Source organism: Pan paniscus, chromosome 5 (assembly GCF_029289425.2).
Source record: "Pan paniscus chromosome 5, NHGRI_mPanPan1-v2.0_pri, whole genome shotgun sequence".
NCBI classification, from domain to species: Eukaryota; Metazoa; Chordata; class Mammalia; order Primates; family Hominidae; genus Pan; species Pan paniscus.
This window is the reverse complement of record NC_073254.2, coordinates 38,998,968-39,018,029: the sequence shown is the minus strand read 5'-3', so window position 1 is coordinate 39,018,029 and position 19,062 is coordinate 38,998,968. Positions and strand designations below refer to the sequence as shown.

Below are 19,062 nucleotides of genomic sequence, written 5' to 3'. Positions count from 1 at the left end.
ACTGGTCACCACAAACTGGGGCTCCTCGCAGGCAGCCTCACTGAGTATTCTGGCTTTCAGCGTTCTCCCGATGGGGCTGAGCGATCTGTGTGTTGCTGTCCTTCACCCTGGGCTCCCCCTGAAACCACAGGCCTCCTCACTGTCCCTGAGCTGCGTCTCAGTCAGAGACCCGCTATTTGCCTGCTGGATTTTCCCATGCTTATCCCTCCATATTGTCTTTGCTCATCTTTCTCTCACTAGGACTCCTTTTATTTCCTGTTCATCTCATCACTCTCTCACATCCAGTCAACTCTTAAGGCCCAGCTCCAGACCCCACCTCCTCTGAGGGACCCTTCCATTTTTTTTTTTTTTTTTTGGATGGAGTCTTGCTGTGTCTCCCAGGCTGGAGTGCAGTGGCCTGATCTGGTTCACTGCAACCTCCACCTCCCAGGTTCAAGCAATTCTCATGCCTCAACATCCCAAGTAGCTGCGATTACAGATGTGAGCCACCATGCCTGGCTAATATTTTTGTATTTTTGTTTTTAGTAGAGATGGGGTTTTGCCATATTGGCCAGGCTGGTCTTGAACTCCTGACCTCAAGTGATTGATCCACCTGCCTTGGCCTCCCGAAGTACTGGGATTACAGGTGTGAGCCACCTCTCCTGGCTACCTTTCCAATTGTTGTTATTGCTCCCATTACTCTCTTCTTTGCTGGATACCAACAAACATCTAGATTCCAACTTATGCACTCTTCTCCCCTTCTTCCTCTCCTTCCTTTTTTTTTTTTTTTTTTTGAAATGGAGTCTCGCTCTGTCGCCCAGGCTGGAGTTCAGTGGCCCAGTCTTGGCTCACTGCAAGCTCCGCCTCCTGGGTTCATGCCATTCTCCCACCTCAGCCTCCTGAGTAGCTGGAACTACAGGTGCCCGCCACCACGCCCGGCTAATTTTTTGTATTTTTAGTAGAGACGGGGTTTCACTGTGTTAGCCAGGATGGTCTCGATCTCCTGACCTTGTGATCTGCCCGCATCGGCCTCCCAAAGTGCTGGGATTACAGGCGTGAGCCACCGCGCCCAGTCCTTCCTCTCCTTCCTTTTTTCCTCCCTCCCACTTTCTTCCTTCTAAATGAGAATTAGCTTATTCATCTTCTTTTTGAAGAAAAAAATTGTTACTAAATAATACGTAACAGGAATATTTGTAAACGTATGTGAACAGCATAAAGCATTAACAATAATACAAAGATGTACCACTCCCCCTGGCTCAAGAATGAGAGATTACCATTTTCCTGCAATAACCCAGTGTGCTCCCGCTAGGTCCCACCCCCTTTATTCCCCAGTCTGCATCCCGATGGGTCACCACTATCCTGAATGCGTATCTATCACTGTTCCTTACTCACCACTTTGGATCCTTAAACAGTGACTTATTTAGTTCTGTGTGCATTTGAATTTTATACTAGTGGGATTATAGTATGTGAACTCTTCTGTGTCTTTCTTAATTGGTTCAACATTGTGTTTGTAAGAGTCTTCCTTGTTGACGCATGCTGCTGAGTTGATTTTCACTGCTGCATGGTATTCCATTGCATTAGTGTATCATTATTTATTAATCCGTTCTATGGTGGTGCCACATCAGGATTGTTTTTTTCCATTTATGTGAATGCTTCTACAAACATTATTGTAGATGTCTCCTGATGCACATGTGCAGGAGTTTCCCTAGGATATGTACAAAGTAGAAGAATTGTTGGGATTGAGGGTGCACACATATTCAACTTTATAGGACATGCCAAATAATTTCCAATGTGGTTGCCCCATTTATAGTTTCACCAGTGGTGGATGAGAGTTCCTGTTTTTCTGCATTCTTGATGAACTTGGTTTGTTATTTCTTAATTTTTGTCAATCCTGTGGCAAATATTGGAGGTTTTAGTTTGAATTTCTCTGATTTCTAATGAAGTGAACATCTTTTTATATGTTTATTGGTTATTTAGATTACTTCTTTTGTTAAGAGCCTATTCAAATGTTTTTTTCTTTTTTTTTGTTTTTTTTTTAATTATACTTTAAGTTTTAGGGTACATGTGCACAACGTGCAGGTTTGTTACATATGTATACATGTGCCATGTTGGTGTGCTGCACCCATTAACTCGTCTTTTAACATTACGTATATCTCCTAATGCTTTCCCTCCCTCGTCTCCCCACCCCACAACAGGCCCCAGAGTGCGATGTTCCCCTTCCTGTGTCCATGTGTTCTCATTGTTCAGTTCCCATCTATGAGTGAGAACATGCGGTGTTTGGTTTTTTGTCCTTGCGATAGTTTGCTGAGAATGATGGTTTCCAGCTTCATCCATGTCCCTACAAAGGACACGAACTCATCATTTTTTATGGCTGCACAGTATTCCATGGTGTATATGTGCCACATTTTCTTAATCCAGTCTGTCATTGTTGGACATTTGGGTTGGTTCTAAGTCTTTGCTATTGTGAATAGTGCCGCAATAAACATACCTGTGCATGTGTCTTTATAGCAGCATGATTTACACCTTTTTTTTTTTTTTTTTTTTTTTTTGAGATGGAGACTCGCTTACTCTCCCAGGCTGGAGTGCAGTGGCACCATCTCGGCTCACTACAAGCTCCGCCTCCCGGGTTCACGCCATTCTCCTGCCTCAGCCTCCCGAGTAGCTGGGACTACAGACGCCCGCACCACACCTGGCTAATTTTTTGTGTTTTTAGTAGAGACGGGGTTTCACCGTGTTAGCCAGGATGGTCTCAATCTCCTGACTTCATGATCCACCCGCCTTGGCCTCCCAAAGTGCTGGGATTACAGGCGTGAGCCACCGCGCCCGGCCTATAATCCTTTGGGTATATACCCAGCAATGGGATGGCTGGGTCAAATGGTATTTCTAGTTCTAGATCCCTGAGGAATCGCCACACTGACTTCCACAATGGTTGAACTAGTTTACAGTCCCACCAACAGTGTAAAAGTGTTCCTATTTCTCCACATCCTCTCCAGCACCTGTTGTTTCCTGACTTTTTAATGATCGCCATTCTAACTGGTGTGAGATGGTATCTCATTGCAGTTTTGATTTGCGTTTCTCTGATGGCCAGTGATGATGAGCATTTTTTCATGTGTCTTTTGGCTGCATAAATGTCTTCTTTTGAGAAGTGTCTGTTCATATCCTTCGTCCACTTTTTGATGGTTGTTTGTTTTTTTCTTATAAATTTGTTTGAGTTCATTGTAGATTCTGGATATTAGCCCTTTGTCAGATGAGTAGGTTGCGAAAATTTTCTCCCATTCTGTAGGTTGCCTGTTCACTCTGATGGTAGTATCTTTTGCTGTGCAGAAGCTCTTTAGTTTAATTAGATCCCATTTGTCAATTTTTTTTTCAGATGAGGTCTCACTCTGTCACCCAGGCCGGAGTGCAGTAGCAGTCTCAGCTCACTGAAACCTCTGCCTCCCAGTCTCAAGTGAGCCTCCCACCTCAGCTTCCCAAGTAGCCTAGACTACAGGCATGTGCCACCACACCCGGCTAATTTTTTTTTGTATTTTTTTTAGAGACAGGGTTTCACCTTGTTGCCCAGGCTGCTCTTGAACTCCTGAGCTCAAACGATCCACCTGCCTTGGCTTCCCAAAGTGCTGGGATTACAGGTGTGAGCCACTGCATCCAGCCTCCTAGTTCTTTTTTTTCTTTTCTTTTTTTTTTTTTTGAGATGGAGTGTCACACTGTCGCCCAGGCTGGAGTGCAATGGCACTATCTCAGCTCACTGCAACCTCCGCCTCCTGGGTTCACACGATTCTCCCGCCTCAGCCTCCCGAGTAGGTGGGATTGCAGGCACACACCGCCACACCCGGCTAATTTTTTGTATTTTTAGTAGAGACAGAGTTTCACTATGTTGGCTAGACTGGTCTTGAACTCCTGACCTCAGGTGATCCACCTGCCTCGGCCTCCCATAGTGCTGGGATTACAGGCGTGTTCTTTATATATCCTCAGTAATAGTCCTTAATTGGTTGTACAGTTTGCTAATATCACCTCCCAGTTTGTAGGGGTTTTTTTTTCCTTCTGTATTTATGGCTTCCTTCTTTGAACAGAAGTTCCTAATTTTAATTAAATAAGAAGTGTGAACCTTTTCCTTTATGTTTTGTGCTTTCTTGTGCATTATTTAAGAAAGTCTTTCAACCTTGAGATCATGATGCCATATTGTCTTATATCACCTTCCAAAAGCTCTAAAGTTTTGCCACCTGCATTTAGGTTTAATCTACCATGAATTGATTTTTGTGAGTCTTGTATGAGATCAAATTTCATTTTGTCCATACGAACAGCCAGTTGTCTCAGGATCATTTACTGTATAGTCCCCAGTAATGGATTGTTACCTCTGTCATAGATCAAATGTCAAAATGTAAGCCAAACCTCTTAAAAGTTCTGTTTTGAGGTCTGTTTCTTTGCTTTCTATTCTGTTCCATTGGTCCAATTGTCTAGGCCTACAACAAAAGTATGCTATTTTAGGTATTATGGTCTTATAATCAGTTCTTATATCTTGTGAGAAATATCCTACCATTTTTTTTTCTTCTTTTTAGGGATTTCTTGGCTATTGTTGGTCTTTGGCTCTCCCATCACAAAAAGGAGAAATGGAATTAAATCAGAACTTGAAAAGGGGGAGGTAACTGAAGATGCTGCAGGTATTCAAAAGAAACTAAGAGGATGTTTTACACATTATACCAAATACTTTTAAAAACCAATACAATTAGAACTTCTCCAAATATGTAATTTACTAATATGACTCAGAAAGTGATATTTTTTCAGAAGTTTGTTTTCTGTTTGTTGCTTATAATGTATACAAGTGCAAAAGATCATTGTATTCGTTTAATGTCCAGAAATTTTATAAACTCTTATTAATTCTAATTATTTATCCATAGATTCTTTTGGATTTTCTACGTATATATTCAGACTATTTGGGAACAGGGTGATTTTATTTCTTCTTTCCAACCCATATACATTTTATTTCTTGTCCTTTGCCTTACTGCAATGGCTAGGAACTACAGAAGAATTTTGAAGAGAGGCGGCCTAGCAGGCAACTTCACCTGTTCTCTGTCTCAAAAAGAATGCCTTCAACGTTTTGTCATTTGTGGGAACTCCTTTTTTGGGGGGTGGATGTCCTTTGTATGTCAAGATATTTCTATTCTATTCCTAGTTTGCTAAGAGATTTTATCCTAAATGGATGTCAAATTTGATCTACAACTTTTGAAATGATCGTTTTATTTTTCTTCCTTAATCTACAACTTGGGGAATTAAATTAATTCATTTTTAAAATTTTTGGACAAACTTTGCATCCCTGGTATTATCTGACTTAGTTATGATATACCATCTTGAATTTCATTTGCTAATTTTTAGTTTAAATTTTTTGCATTTATATAGTTTTCTTCTATTGTTTTTGCCAGATCTTCGTATACAAATTATGATAGCTTCTGAAAGAGTTAGTGTTAGATTGAAATTACAGTTCCTTAAATGTTTGGCAGAACTCACAAGTGAAGCTATTGGGTGCTGTTAATTGTTTTTTTTTTTTGTTTGTTTGTTTTTAGAGCCAGGGTCTTTTATTTATTTATTTATTTATTTATTTACTTTTTAGATGGAGTCTTGCTCTGTCACCCAGGCTGGAGTGCAGTGGCGTGATCTTGGCTCACTGCAACCTCCGCCTCCTGGGTTCAAGTGGTTCCCCCGCCTCAGCCTCCCAAGTAGCTGGGATTATAGGCATGCACCACCACGTCTGGATAATTTTTGTATTTTTAGTAGAGACGGGGTTTCGCCATTTTGGCCAGGCTCGACTGGAACTGCTGATCTCAAGCGATCCACCCACCTTGGCCTCCCAAAATGCTGGGATTATAGGTGTGAGCCACCGCGCCTGGCCAGAGACAAGGTCTTTTGAAAGTCTGAAGCATCTATCATGTGTTTCATCTTTTCTATTTTTGCCATTGTTCCTTTATGCTGTCATTCATTTGATTAATCTCAACAGAATTTTGTTAATTTTATGTCTTATTGAAGAACCAACTTTTGGCTTGTTGATCATCTCTATGGTATAATTTTTTCCTATGTCATTGTTGCTTCTTTGAAAAAAATCTTTCCTTCAATTTCCTTGAGTTTATTTTGCTGTTGTTTTTCCAACTTCTTAAGGTGAAAGTTTTTGTTTGCTTGTTTTTTAGCCTTTCTATATCTATATATTATCAGAAGTTGGCAAACTATGGCTGGCAGACCAAATGTGGCCCACTGCCTGTGTTTCTCAGTAAAGTTTTATTAACACACAACCATGGCAATTTATGTGTTGTTTATGGCATTTTTTTGTGCTACAATGGCAGCAATATGGCCCACAAAATCTAAAATATTTACAGTCCAGCCTTTTATTGAAAAAGTTTGCTCACGGCTGCATTAGATCAATGTTGTTAACTGTACTGTTCAAATATTCATTTTCCTTACTTTTCTTCTCCTGCTGCTTCTGTCAATTTTCAAAAGATGTGTGTTATAAATTACAATTCTGATGGCAGATTCCTCAGTTTGTCCTTGTAGTTCTGTCAAATTTGCTTTACTTTGGATCTATGGGTATTCAATGACTATACATGTAAAATTGTTGTATCTTCCTGGTGAATTGAACTTTTAAGTAGTTGAGATTACAGGCGTGAGCTGCCATGCCCAGCTAAGTTCTTTTTTACTGTCAATGGTCTCTTTTGCCTTAAGGTCTCTGTGTGCTGTTAATATAGCAATCTCAGTTTTTCTCTTGGTTAACATTTGTGTGGCATACATGATATATATTTTTCCATCCCTTTGCTTTGGTGTACCTTTATCTTTTGATTCACCAGTTTAATTGTAAATGTACAATTCAGTAGTTTTTAATATAGTCACAATATTATGATCGTCATCATTATCTAATTCCAGAATATTTCCATTGCACCAAAAAGAAATTCTGTACCTTCTAATTTCCCCCTCCCTCACCCTCCGGTAACCACGAATCTACTTGCTGTCTCTGTAGATTTACTTAGTCTGGACATTTACTTAGTCTGGACATTTCATAGAAATGAAATCATTCAATATGTGACCTTTAATTTCTGGTTTCTTTCATTTAGCTTAATGTTTTCAAGGTTCATCCATGATGTATCAGTATGTCATTCTTTATGGCTGACTAATATTCCATGGCATGGATTTACCGCATTTTGTGCTCTAACCATTCATCAATTGATGGACACATGAGTTGTTTCTACTTTTTGGCTATTATGAATAATGCTTCTATGAACATTCATGTATAACATATGTCAACATGTTTTTTAACATGTTATACACAATTTTTTTGTATGCAAATCTATGTTTTTATTTTTATTTTTTTGAGACAGGATCTCTCTTTGCCACAGGGGCTAGAGTGCAGTTGCATAAAAACAGCTTGCTACAGCCTTGATCTCCCAGGCCCGAGCAATCCTCTTGCCTCAGCCCCTCAAGTAGCTGGAACTACAGGTGCATGCCACCACGCCTGGCTAATTTTTTTGTATTTTTTGTAGAGATGGGGTTTCACAATGTTGGCCAGGCTGGTCTTGGACTCCTGACCTCAAGTGATCCTCCTGCCTTGGCCTCCCAAAGTGCTGGGATTACAGGCATGAGCCACTGTGCCTGGCCTGTATGTGAACATATGTTTTTAATTCTCTTGGGTATATGCTTAGGAATGGAATAGCTGGGTATATGATATCCTGTCTCTTTTTGAGGAGTTGCCAACTGTTTCAAAAGAGGCTGCGCCGTTTTACATTCCCACCAGTAATGTATGAGGGTTCAAATTTCTCCACATTCCCACCAAGACTTATTTTTTTCTTCTTTTAAACTATTATAGCCATCCTAGTGGATGTGAAACAGTAGCCTCTATATCCATTAGTATTTGGTGTGTCCCTTGTAAACAGGACAGAGCTGGGATTTTCCTTCCGTATGACCTTTTTCTTTCACTTGATGCATTTAACCCATTTATTTATTGCGATTAATGACCTAATTAGATTTTTTTTTTCTTTTTGAGACAGGGTCTTGCTCTGTCACTCAGGCTGCAGGGCAGTGGTGTGATCTCAGCTCACTGCAGCCTCCCCCAGTCCCCTGCTCAAGAGATCCTCCCACCTCAGCCTCCTGAGTAGCTGGGACCACAGGCATGCACCACCATGCCTGGCTATTTTTTTGTAATTTTGGTAGAGACAGAGTCTTGCCACATTGCCCAGGCTAGTCTCAAACTCCTAAGCTTAAGTGATCTTCCCACCTCAGCCTCCCAAAGTGCTGGAATTATAGGCATGAGCCACTGCTTCTAGCCTTAATTAGATTTTTATCACATAATTTTGTGCTTTGTGTCATGCTGTTTAAAAACTCTTTCTTTTAGATGAATACTCTTTTTCTTTATTTCATTTTCCCTGATCTTTCAGTTTGGCAGTTACACTCAGTATGTCTATTTTTTTTTTTTTTTTTTTGAGACGGAGTCCCACTCTGTCACCCAGGCTAAGGGCAGTGGCGCGATCTCAGCTCACTGCAACCTCTGCCTCCCAGGTTCAAGCGATTCTCTTGCCTCAGCCTCCTGAGTAGCTGGGATTACAAGTGTGCACCACCATGTATGGCTAATTTTTTTGCACTTTTAGTAAAGACAGGGTATCACCATGTTGACCAGGCTGGTCTTGAGCTCCTGACCTCAGGTGATCCGCCCGCCTCAGCCTCCCAAAGTGCTGGGATTACAGGCATAAGCCACTGAGCCTGGGCTCAGAATGTCTATTTTTTAAAACAATGATTACCCTATACATTTTAACATGCATACATAACAATATCACAAGTTATTATATTTATCTTTCTCCACAAAAACAAACAAAAGGGCCTTATAATGCTTACATTCTGATTACTCTTTTCCCCATTTATTTCCGTTATTCTCTTTTTGTTTCTTTGTTTCTTTTTTTGAGACAGAGTCTTACTCTTTTGCCCAGGCTAGAGTGCAGTGGCATGATCTCAGCTCACTGCAACCGCCATCTCCCGGGTTCAAGCAATTCTCCTGCCTCAGCCTACTGAGTAGCTGGGATTACAGGCACGCGCCACTGCACCCAGCTAATTTTTGTATTTTTAGTAGAGACGGGGTTTCACCATGTTGGCCAAGCTTGTCTTGAACTCCTGACTTCAAATGATCTGCCCGCCTCAGCCTCCCAAAGTCTTGGGATTACAGCCACGCCTGGCTTATATTCTATTATTTTCTAGTATTCTAGTTCTATATGAATCATACATTCCACAATCAGACAGTGTCATTATTGTTTCCTGCAGTCATTTAAAATATTTATCACATAGTTACCAGTGTCTTCATTCACCATTCCTTCTTGCCTCTCAGACTATCATTCGTCAATTTTTTTTTTTTTCTGTCTGAGCCAAGTTCTTAAAATTTCCTTTAATGAACTTCTGTTGGTGGTAAATGCTCTCATTTTATACTCATTCTTGAGAAAGATAATTTTGCCAGGCACAAATTCCATATTGACAACTATTTTCAAAACACATTGAAGATCTTATTCCACTGTTTTCTGGTTTGTAATGTTCCTTTTGAGAAATCAGTCATTAATTGAATTGTCTTTTCTTTGTAGGTAATATGTGTTTTCCCACTAACTTCTTTTGATTTTTTGTTATGTGCATATTTTGTATTGCGGAATCACTACGATATCCTAAGGTGGTTATTCTTTGTTTTTTTTTCTTCTTAAGATTCATTTGACTCCCTGAATATGAATATTTGAACCTTTCAATAATTACAGAAAACTTCAGTTAATGCCTCTGCTTCATTCTCTTTGTGTCTCCTTCTGGAATTTTGATTAAAGATATAGTAAATAGTCTTACGTTAGCTTCTAACCCTTCTTTCATATTTTTCATCTATTCTGTCTCTGTCCTGTCTTCTGGATAACTTATTTGTTATTTTTTTCTTTTTTTTTTAACTGAAGTCCAGAAATTAGATGCAAAGATAACTTATTTGAATATACTGTTTTAGTTTAATAATTCTCTCTTTGGATGTGAATAATCTGCTATTTAAACTCTTCACTGAGTTTTAAATTTTAATTATGTTTTTCAATTCTAGAGATTCTGCTTCACAATTTTTTAAAAAAACCTTTGGTCATTTTAAAAGTCTTTTGTTCTTATACTTTCAATCGCTTTTTTTTCTTTAAATATAGTAAACATAATTATTTTACATTCTGCCTGTGATAATTCCTGTATCTGAAATTTTTGTAGGTCTGATTATTCTGTCTCTTGTTCCTTCAGATTCCCATTTATCATTTGTTTTCTTATAAGTTTTAGGTTTTTTTACTGTATATTCATGTTTCTTGGAACATTATATATGGAGATTATCTGTAAATTGAGTAGAAGCTGTGTTCCTCCAGAGAGAATTTGTGTTGGTTTCTGTCAGCCATCTGAGAACAATTCCAATCCAGGATCACTTTACATTTAATTCTTTGCCTCACATTTTGTAGATCACAAAGACAGAGTTAATTAGGTTCCATAACTATCTAGGGGTCAACTGATGTAATTATGAAGCATCAGGATGAAATTCTGTGATCCCTTCCTCCCACCTCGGCCTTTAGCACAAATGGGAAAATAAGCATATCTTCTTGCCGTAATTGCTCTGCAAAGAGGGCTAATTTCTTATTCACCATTACATTTATGGTCTAACTCTTTGAGGTTCCATATTTGCATGGAGAACTTCTCTCTGAATCTTCACCTTGGGAGGCCCTAGGCCTATCTCTTGTGTCTCTGTCCCTGTGTAGCCATCAAAATAACAGTTCCAGGTCACCAGGCCATGGGCAGGTATACTTAAAGCTGATTTTAGTGCTTGCTTACTTCCCAGGATTTCTGTTATTACTCAAGTTTTGGCTTTTCTGAATTCTTTTCATTCTTGCTGAATTGGCAATGCATTTAAAAAGGTTTAGACATTTAACCAGGCATGGTGTCTCATGGCTGTAATTCCAGCACTTTGAGAGGCCAAGATGGGGGGATTGCTTGAGACCAGGAGTTCAAGACCAGCCTGGGCAACACAGAGAGACCCCCATCCCTCCACAACATTTGAAAAAATTAGCCGGTTGTAGTGGTGCACACCTGTAATCCTAGCTACTAAGGAGGCTGGGGCAGCAGAATTGCTTAAGCCTAGAAGTTGCAGTGAGCTATGATCATGCCACAACCTGGGTGACAGAGGGAGGCCCTGTTTCTAAAGAAAAAAAAAAAAGATTTAGATTTTATAAAAAAAGATCCAGCATTTTGGATTGCTTTAGAAGGAGAGTGATCCAAGATATTTAGCTCACCATGTTGTCAGGAATGAAAGTCTACCAATATTCTCTTTAAAAAGCACTAAGGGCAGAAACCACATATGAGCATATATACTCCATAATGGTTTCTAATACAACACTGGACACATCACAGCAGCTGTTCAATGCTCCTCAAGGTGCATCCCTTCTTCCTGCATGTCCACACCACCCTTCATGCTCAGATTAATTCATTTAACAAACATTTATTAAACACTTAATGTTTACCATGATACTAACTGCTAGACGACCCATGGAAGATACCTTCTTCTATAGCATAGAGAAAATAGAAGCTCTCGGTTTGAGTTTTCCCAACTTTCCTTCATCTCGGCCTCTAAACTTGCTACTTTATAGGGGTTTGCAGGTCTCATTCTAGTAAACTGAAAGTTTTTTCACTGCTATCAAATCCGTCAACATAAAATTGTATGTTTTTCAGAGAAATAAAATTGTAACTTGGAGAAATATGGTATTTGGTTTATGTAGAATTTGAAGATAAACAACTATGGTTTTCTTCAGAATTCACTTTATGGTTTTCTTCAGGATCCACTTATCATTTTATATAAAATAAAGTTTAATGTTTCTGGTTTTAGGAGATTGTTTCTACTCATCTCACATTCTAAGTGGAAATAAAGAAAGTAATAAATGATTACTTCTGGCTGGGAGAAGTGGCTTACACCTATAATCCAAGCACTTTGGGAGGCTGAAGCAGGACGATCACCTGAGGTCAGGAGTTTGAGACCAGCCTGGCCAACATGGTGAGAGCCCGTCTCTATTAAAAATACAAAAATTAGCCAGGCTTGGTGGTGTGCACCTGTCATCCCAGCTACTCGGGAGGCTGAGGTGGAAGAATTGCTTGAACCCAGGAGGCGGAGGTTGCAGTGAGCCGAGATCGCGCCACTGCATTCCAGCCTGGGTGACAGAGCGAGACTGTCTGTCTCAAAACAACAACAACAACAACAAAAACAACAACAACAATCTATTACTTTTTATTATTCTTTTCTTTTTTTCCTTTTGGAAAAAATATGGAATGCTTCATTTATTTGCATGTCATCCTTACACAGGAACTTATGCTAATCTTATCTGTATCATTCCAGTTTTAGTGTATGTGCTGGTAAAGCAAGCCTTTTTATTATTCTTAACTCCTTAGTTATATGGCAATGTATGGAACAAGCATTTTTAGGCTGGATGTGGTGGCTTACGCCTGTAATCCCAGCATTTTGGGAGGCCGAGGCAGGTGGATCACCTGAGGTCAGGAGTTTGAGACCAGCTTGGCCAACATGGTGAAAACCTCTCTCTACTAAAAATACAAAAATTAGATTGGCATGGTGCCAGGCACCTGTAATCCCAGCTACTCAGGAAGCTGAGGCAGGAGAACTGCTTGAACCCAAGAGGCAGAGGTTGCAGTAAGCCGAGATCATGCCATTGCACTCCAACCTGGGTGACGAGCAAATCTCTGTTCCAAAACAAACAAACAAAGCTCTAAACCTAGGTGAGGCAATGAGGATGAGCAGTAGAGGAAGGATTAAGGTGTGTTAGGCAAATGGAAGCTACAGGATTTTGTTCTGGATAGGAGTTAAGGATGATACCCCTTATAGTCAATATTGGCCAATGAGTTAGCCAGTTAATATAGCCAACTGGGGTAGGCAACCTAGCACGTGGATTTGAAGGAGAGGTTAGCCATTACCAGAACTAATTGAATTCACCTGACAAGAGGCTTGTCAGAGAGTCACCGTTACCCATGTGTAGGTCCAAGAAACAGTCTCAAGGCCCTCAAGTTCCTGTTCTTTTTGAGGCTAAGATGTGAAAACCAATTGTAAAGGTGACACTTTTTAAGGAAAAACTAGCAGAATATGTCTCACATTTCATACATATCTCTGTTGCCTTGAAAGGATATTAAAACTCAATACTGGCTAAGAGAGCTTGGTTTCCTGTGTAGGTGCACACCTCTGCACGTGGCTGTGCATTTTCTGTGGAAGCTAAGCAATTAGTCTTAGAATCTCTTCAGTTGTCAAGGACTGTACTTTTTTTTTTTTTTTTGCTGATCTGAAAATATGTTTCCTTCTACAGGAGCATTTTCCAATTTTTGAAGTTTTAAGTTAATTTTTAAACTTAATATATTTTCCTTTTGTTTATGCATTCATGAAATAATTATTTAGTACTTACTATGTTCCAGCCTCTGTGCTAGGTACTAGTAAGACATTGATGAATAAAATGAACACAATCCTTTTCCTTAGGGAATTTATACATGTAAACATTTAACTCTACAAAGATTAAACATGTAATTATATAAAGCTTTACAATTAAACATATAATTATATGAAGATTTGTAATTACATAGCCAGGCATGGTGACTTGTACCTGTAGTCCTACCTACTTGGGAGGCTGAGGTGGGAGGATCACCTGAGCCTATGAGGTCAAGGCTGCAGTATGTTATGCTCATGCCTTTGAGTAACCACTGCTCTCCAGCCTGGGCAACATAGTGAGATCCCATCTTTTAAAAATAAATAAATAAACATTTAAAAATTTATACTTATAATTGATAAAACCTATAGAGAAAAAATATATAATATATTGGGGGTTTATCCTGATCTGGGGAGTGAGGTAGAGAAGATTTCCTGGGGAACTGACATTTAAGTTGGAACTTGATCTATAGAGGGAGTTGGAAGGAGCCAAATAAATAGGAATGGGGGGATAAGGGGCTATAAAGTACATCCAAAGGGATTTTAAAGGAAGCGATGGTACAAGTCTTCACTTTGGAGAGCCATAGGAAGATTTGCGTGAGAAGAGATGGAAACTAAAGCAACGAGAGTAGTATATTTATGGCTTTGTCATCAAAGTTGATGATATTGGATTCCACTGTAAGAGAAATGATAAGGATTTGAAGAATTTTAAGCTGGAAAGTGAAATGGATAGATCTGTGTTTTCAGCAACCTTTCAGGATGACTGTTCTGTGGAGAATGGATAATAGGGAAGCAAACTGGAGACAGGGTTACCTCTTAGGGGATGATGATGCCTTGAATTCAAAATGTGGAAATGGGTTTGGAGATAAGTGGATGGATTTAAAAAATATTTGAGAGATAGAATTGATAGAACTTGGTGATTAGTTGAAGAGCCCTTATAAACCTAGGGTGCAATGTGGTCTGGTTTTAGCACAGTATTACATCAAAATAAATATTGTTTAAGCAGAAATATATAATTGAAAGCATTTCAGAGATCTAGGCTCTTGAGGAAACAGCAAATGCCTTGTTGGTATTATTATTTTTCTTTTTGATTTTTTGAGACAGGGTCTCATTCTGTTACCCAGGCTGCAGTGTAACGGCATGAGCATGGCTCACTGCAGCCTCAACTTTCCAGGCTCTGATGATTCTCCCACCTCAGTCTCCTGAGTAGCTGGGACTACAGGAGCATGCCACTATGCCCGGATAATTTTTTTAGTTTTTTGTTTTTTTAGAGATGGGGTTTTGCCATGTTGGCCAGGCTGGTCTCAAACTGCTGGGCTCAAGCAATCCACCTGCCTCAGCATCTCAAAGTGCTGGGATTACAGGCTTGAGCCACCGTGCCCTGCTGGTGGTATTATTTTTAATGCACAGTAACACTTCTTTAAGAATCTTCTTTGGCCATCTCTCTCATTCTCAATGCCTTTCATATACTTAGGAAGAAGCTAAAATACAAAAACTCTCCCCTCCTTTCCTATGTGTGTTCTCAAACATTCCCTTGCATCCATCTGAAGCTCCTCATTCCTTAGCATTCCGCTCCTCATTCTACCTCAGCTCTTCATGATCAGGGTTTATCTAACCTTTCTGGCTTCTTAAAGCCTTCTCACTTTGCTCAGTGTTCAGACTTTGCACAAGAGAGAAGAGCTCCAAAACCAATTCAGCAAGCATCTGGAGCAGGGAGAGAGATTGCAAATATCTGACTGTTTTTGTTGTTCCTCTGCCACAGTTAAATGTGTTCTGTGAAGAAGAGAAATGTATATGTTCTAGCTTTGAGCAAATGAGTAGATGAGGGTCCATTTGTGGAGACAGGAAACACAGGAAAAGTGATTTTGAGGAAAATTTGAGATCCCGTGAACGTTTCGAGTCTAGGCTGCCTTTTAGATGGTCTAGAGAAGCTGTCGGGAGAATTGTGTGCCTGGAACTGCCTTGTTCTGGCGTGTGAGGCAACTGTTAAATTCTCAGGAATTGTAAACATGGGCATTGTTAAAAAGTAATTTTATAAATATACGATTAAATAAAAAATAATTGTATAAATATACAATTAAATAAAAATAATTGTATAAATATACAATTAAATAAAAAATAATTGTATAAATATACAATTAAATAAAAAATAATTGTATAAATATACAATTAAATAAAAAATAATTGTATAAATATACAATTAAATGAAAATAATTGTATAAATATACAATTAAATAAAAATAATTGTATAAATATACAATTAAATAAAAAATAATTGTATAAATATACAATTAAATAAAAAATAATTGTATAAATATACAATTAAATAAAAAATAATTGTATAAATATACAATTAAATAAAAAATAATTGTATAAATATACAATTAAATAAAAAATAATTGTATAAATATACAATTAAATAAAAATAATTGTATAAATATACAATTAAAAAATAATTGTATAAATATACAATTAAAAAATAATTGTATAAATATACAATTAAATAAAAAATAATTGTATATATACAATTAAATAAAAAATAATTGTATATATACAATTAAATAAAAAATAATTGTATAAATATACAATTAAATAAAAAATAATTGTATAAATATACAATTAAATAAAAATTGTATAAATGTGCAATTAAATAAAAAATAATTGTGTAAATATACATTAAATAAATTACATTGAAAACAAAGATAATAAATACTCAAAACTCATCTCCGTCTACATTTTACTACTATCTGTGCTCTTAAAGTTACTTAAGTCTGCTGTGCCTGCATGGTGGAAATACCATACAATGACTTGCTACTGCACATTTCATGGCTTCAGTGATGTTAGACTGGCATCTGGAAATTGGCCATATTTGGAGTAAACTACAGAGATTGGCAAATGCTATGAATTAAGGCCTTCTCTTCCCTCCTAAAAGCCAGCAGTTAAACACTTATCACCACATCATATCCAAGAGACATCTGGATAAATGAATCTAAGCTCAGGAGACACATCCGGGCTGGAGATACCGCAGTGGGAGGCATAGACTTGATGCGGGCAGCTTCATGGGCTGGCGTCAGGGTCCCCACATCAAGAAGGACCCCATGATTGGTTTAATGCTCTGCTGTTGCTATCATAAAATTCTTAATTTTTGAATAAGAGGCCACATTTTCATTTTACACTGGGCTAATATAGATGATAGGGAATTTTAGGTTGTTTGGGGACGGGGCTACTTAATTGATTGCCTTCCCTTTCCACATAACAAGTATTCTGTCTTACTCACCTATGTGGTAGCACATTTTCACAGGTATTTTCCCCATCCATCCCTCAACCTGTGCATTCTCCACAAGCAGCTCACAAAATTTCCCTTGTCTATTTCCTCCCTGTATTGTTCTCTTTGGCCTTCTTTTGAAATTTGTTAACTTTTTTTTTTTTAACTTTCATTTTAGGTTCAGGGGTACATGTGCAGATTTGTTATATAGGTAACTCGTGTCACGGAGGTTTGTTGTACAGATTATTTCATCACCCAGGTACTAAGCCTAATACTCAACAGTTATTTTTTCTGCTCCTCTCCCTCCTCCCACGCTCCACCCTCAAGTAGGCCCCAGTATCTGTTGTTCCCTTCTTTGTGTCCGTGAGTTCTCCTCATTTAACTCCTACTTATATGTGAGAACATGCGGGTATTTGGTTTTTTGTTCCTGCGTTTGAAAACTGTTAACTTTCAAAGCATTAATGTATTACATGGCTTTAATAAAAATATTTCTTCAGAACAGAAATCTCGGAGGAAAAAAAAAGTTTCTCTCCAGATTGCAATGTCCCACACATTCATCTTTCACAGTGGTATGACTGGTTATGGAGCTTGTGGAATAAGACAGAACTGGGTTTGAACTCTCTCTCTCTCTTTCGTTTTCTAATCCTTAGAATGGGTTTGAATTCCTGTGTGTGTGACCTGAGGTAAATGTCTTTGATTTCTCTACCCTTCAGTTTCCTCATCTGAGGAAAGAATAATATTTACCTCTGAAGGTTATTGTGAATATTAAATTAGATAATCTACATAAAGTGCCTTACATAATGCCTGGTCCATGGTTATAGTGTTCAATTAATGGCAGTTCTTCTTTTTATTCATACATGATGAGTTGGGAACACCCAGTAATCTGGACATGACACATGGTAGAAAAGTCTTAGGAGGAATGAAGGAAACACTGGCAGAGATGAGCTGCAAAATTTCAACTCTTTAAACATTTTCCTGGTGCCACAATATGTATGTCCCAGACTGGACTGGACAAAGCGACTCTTTACTGGGGCTATTACTATTCTCACAACTCCTCTCCCTGTTATTCCTCAGACAGAGCTAACAATCTACACAAATAGCACAGATATGGGCTCTTGGACAGCCAGTCAGACATTTAGCCTTCTTGCGGCAGTGAAAAATCCTTTCCCTGGCGTAAAGCTTGGCACAGGGTAGGCACTCAAAATTTTGTAGGTTTTCCTTTTCACCGCCGTGGCCCCAACTAGCACAGGGCCTTGCACACAGCAGGCGTCCATTTACTGAATGAGCGCATGATAATGTCACCTGTTTCTCCCTCTTCCTCCAAACCCCTGTTCTTCCGCCTCTGCCCCACGCAGCCAGCATATCCCAAGGAGCCAGGCGCAAGCCAGGCCTGGTTCACTGACTCGCTCCCCGCGCGAGGCTGCGGTTGCTATGGAAACAGCGGGAAATAACAACTCCGTTCCCCTTGGGTGAGAGAGGCCCGCAGAGGTAACAGCAGCTGGAGGAACAGCGTGAGCGGCGCGCAGCCGCCGCAGAGTTCACCACTGTGCCACCCGAGCCGCACCGCCCCGCCCCCGCGCGGCCGGCGCCCGAGCTCCCCTCCCCTCTCCAGCACGCGAGTGTCGGTAGGTACTACGGCGGAGGGCACCTCCTGGGCCCGCCTCCCCAACCGGGGCCCCGCTTGCGCGCAGCCTGCTGTCTTCACGTGATGCGCACCCGAGCTTCGCCGCCAGGCGGCGCTGATCATCGGGGAGGGGGTTGGGGTCCTAGACACGCGAGTCTTCGCTCTGTTTCTCATTCATTCATTCATTCACTTAAATGTTATTTTTCCCTTCCTTCCTTCCCTCCCTCCTTCTGGGATGGGGTCTTGCTGTGTTGCTCGGGTTGGTCTCAAACTCCCGGGCTCAAGTGAGCCTCCTGCCTCAGTTTCCCGAAGTGCTGGGGTTACAGGCATGAGTCACGGTACCCGGACTCTCTCTTTCTCTCTCTAAATATATATATATAATATATATATTATATAAAATATATATATAATATAAAAAATATATATAATATATATAGTATAAAATACATATATAATATTAAAAATATATATAATATATATTTTATATACTATATATAAAATATATAATATATGTATTATATATAATATATATTTTATATATATAAAATATATATATATATAAAATATATATATATATTTTATTTTCTAAGGCAGGGTCTTGCTGTGTCGCCCAGGCTGGAGTGCAGTGGCAAAATCATAGGTTACTGAAGCCTCGACCTCCTGGGCTCAAACGATCCTCCCGCCTCAGCCTCCGAGATAGCTGGGTCCACAGGCGAATACCCT

General features: G+C 39.2%; 1 protein-coding gene and 1 non-coding gene across 2 annotated transcripts in view; one reads left to right on the top strand and one right to left on the bottom strand.

The window, feature by feature from the left end:
* Window positions 1-12,286: 12,286 nt before the first annotated feature.
* LOC112440183 (U6 spliceosomal RNA) lies at window positions 12,287-12,390 on the bottom strand. The gene has a single exon (XR_003028371.1). It is a non-coding gene; the product is annotated as a U6 spliceosomal RNA (small nuclear RNA).
* A 5,708-nt stretch (window positions 12,391-18,098) lies between these two features.
* Window positions 18,099-19,062, top strand: part of DCDC2 (doublecortin domain containing 2) — a 189,410-nt gene continuing 188,446 nt past the window's right edge. Inside the window, exon 1 of the mRNA XM_008976792.4 lies at window positions 18,099-18,340. The gene's annotated coding sequence lies outside the window, so the exon portion shown is untranslated. The remainder of the gene's footprint in view (window positions 18,341-19,062) is intronic.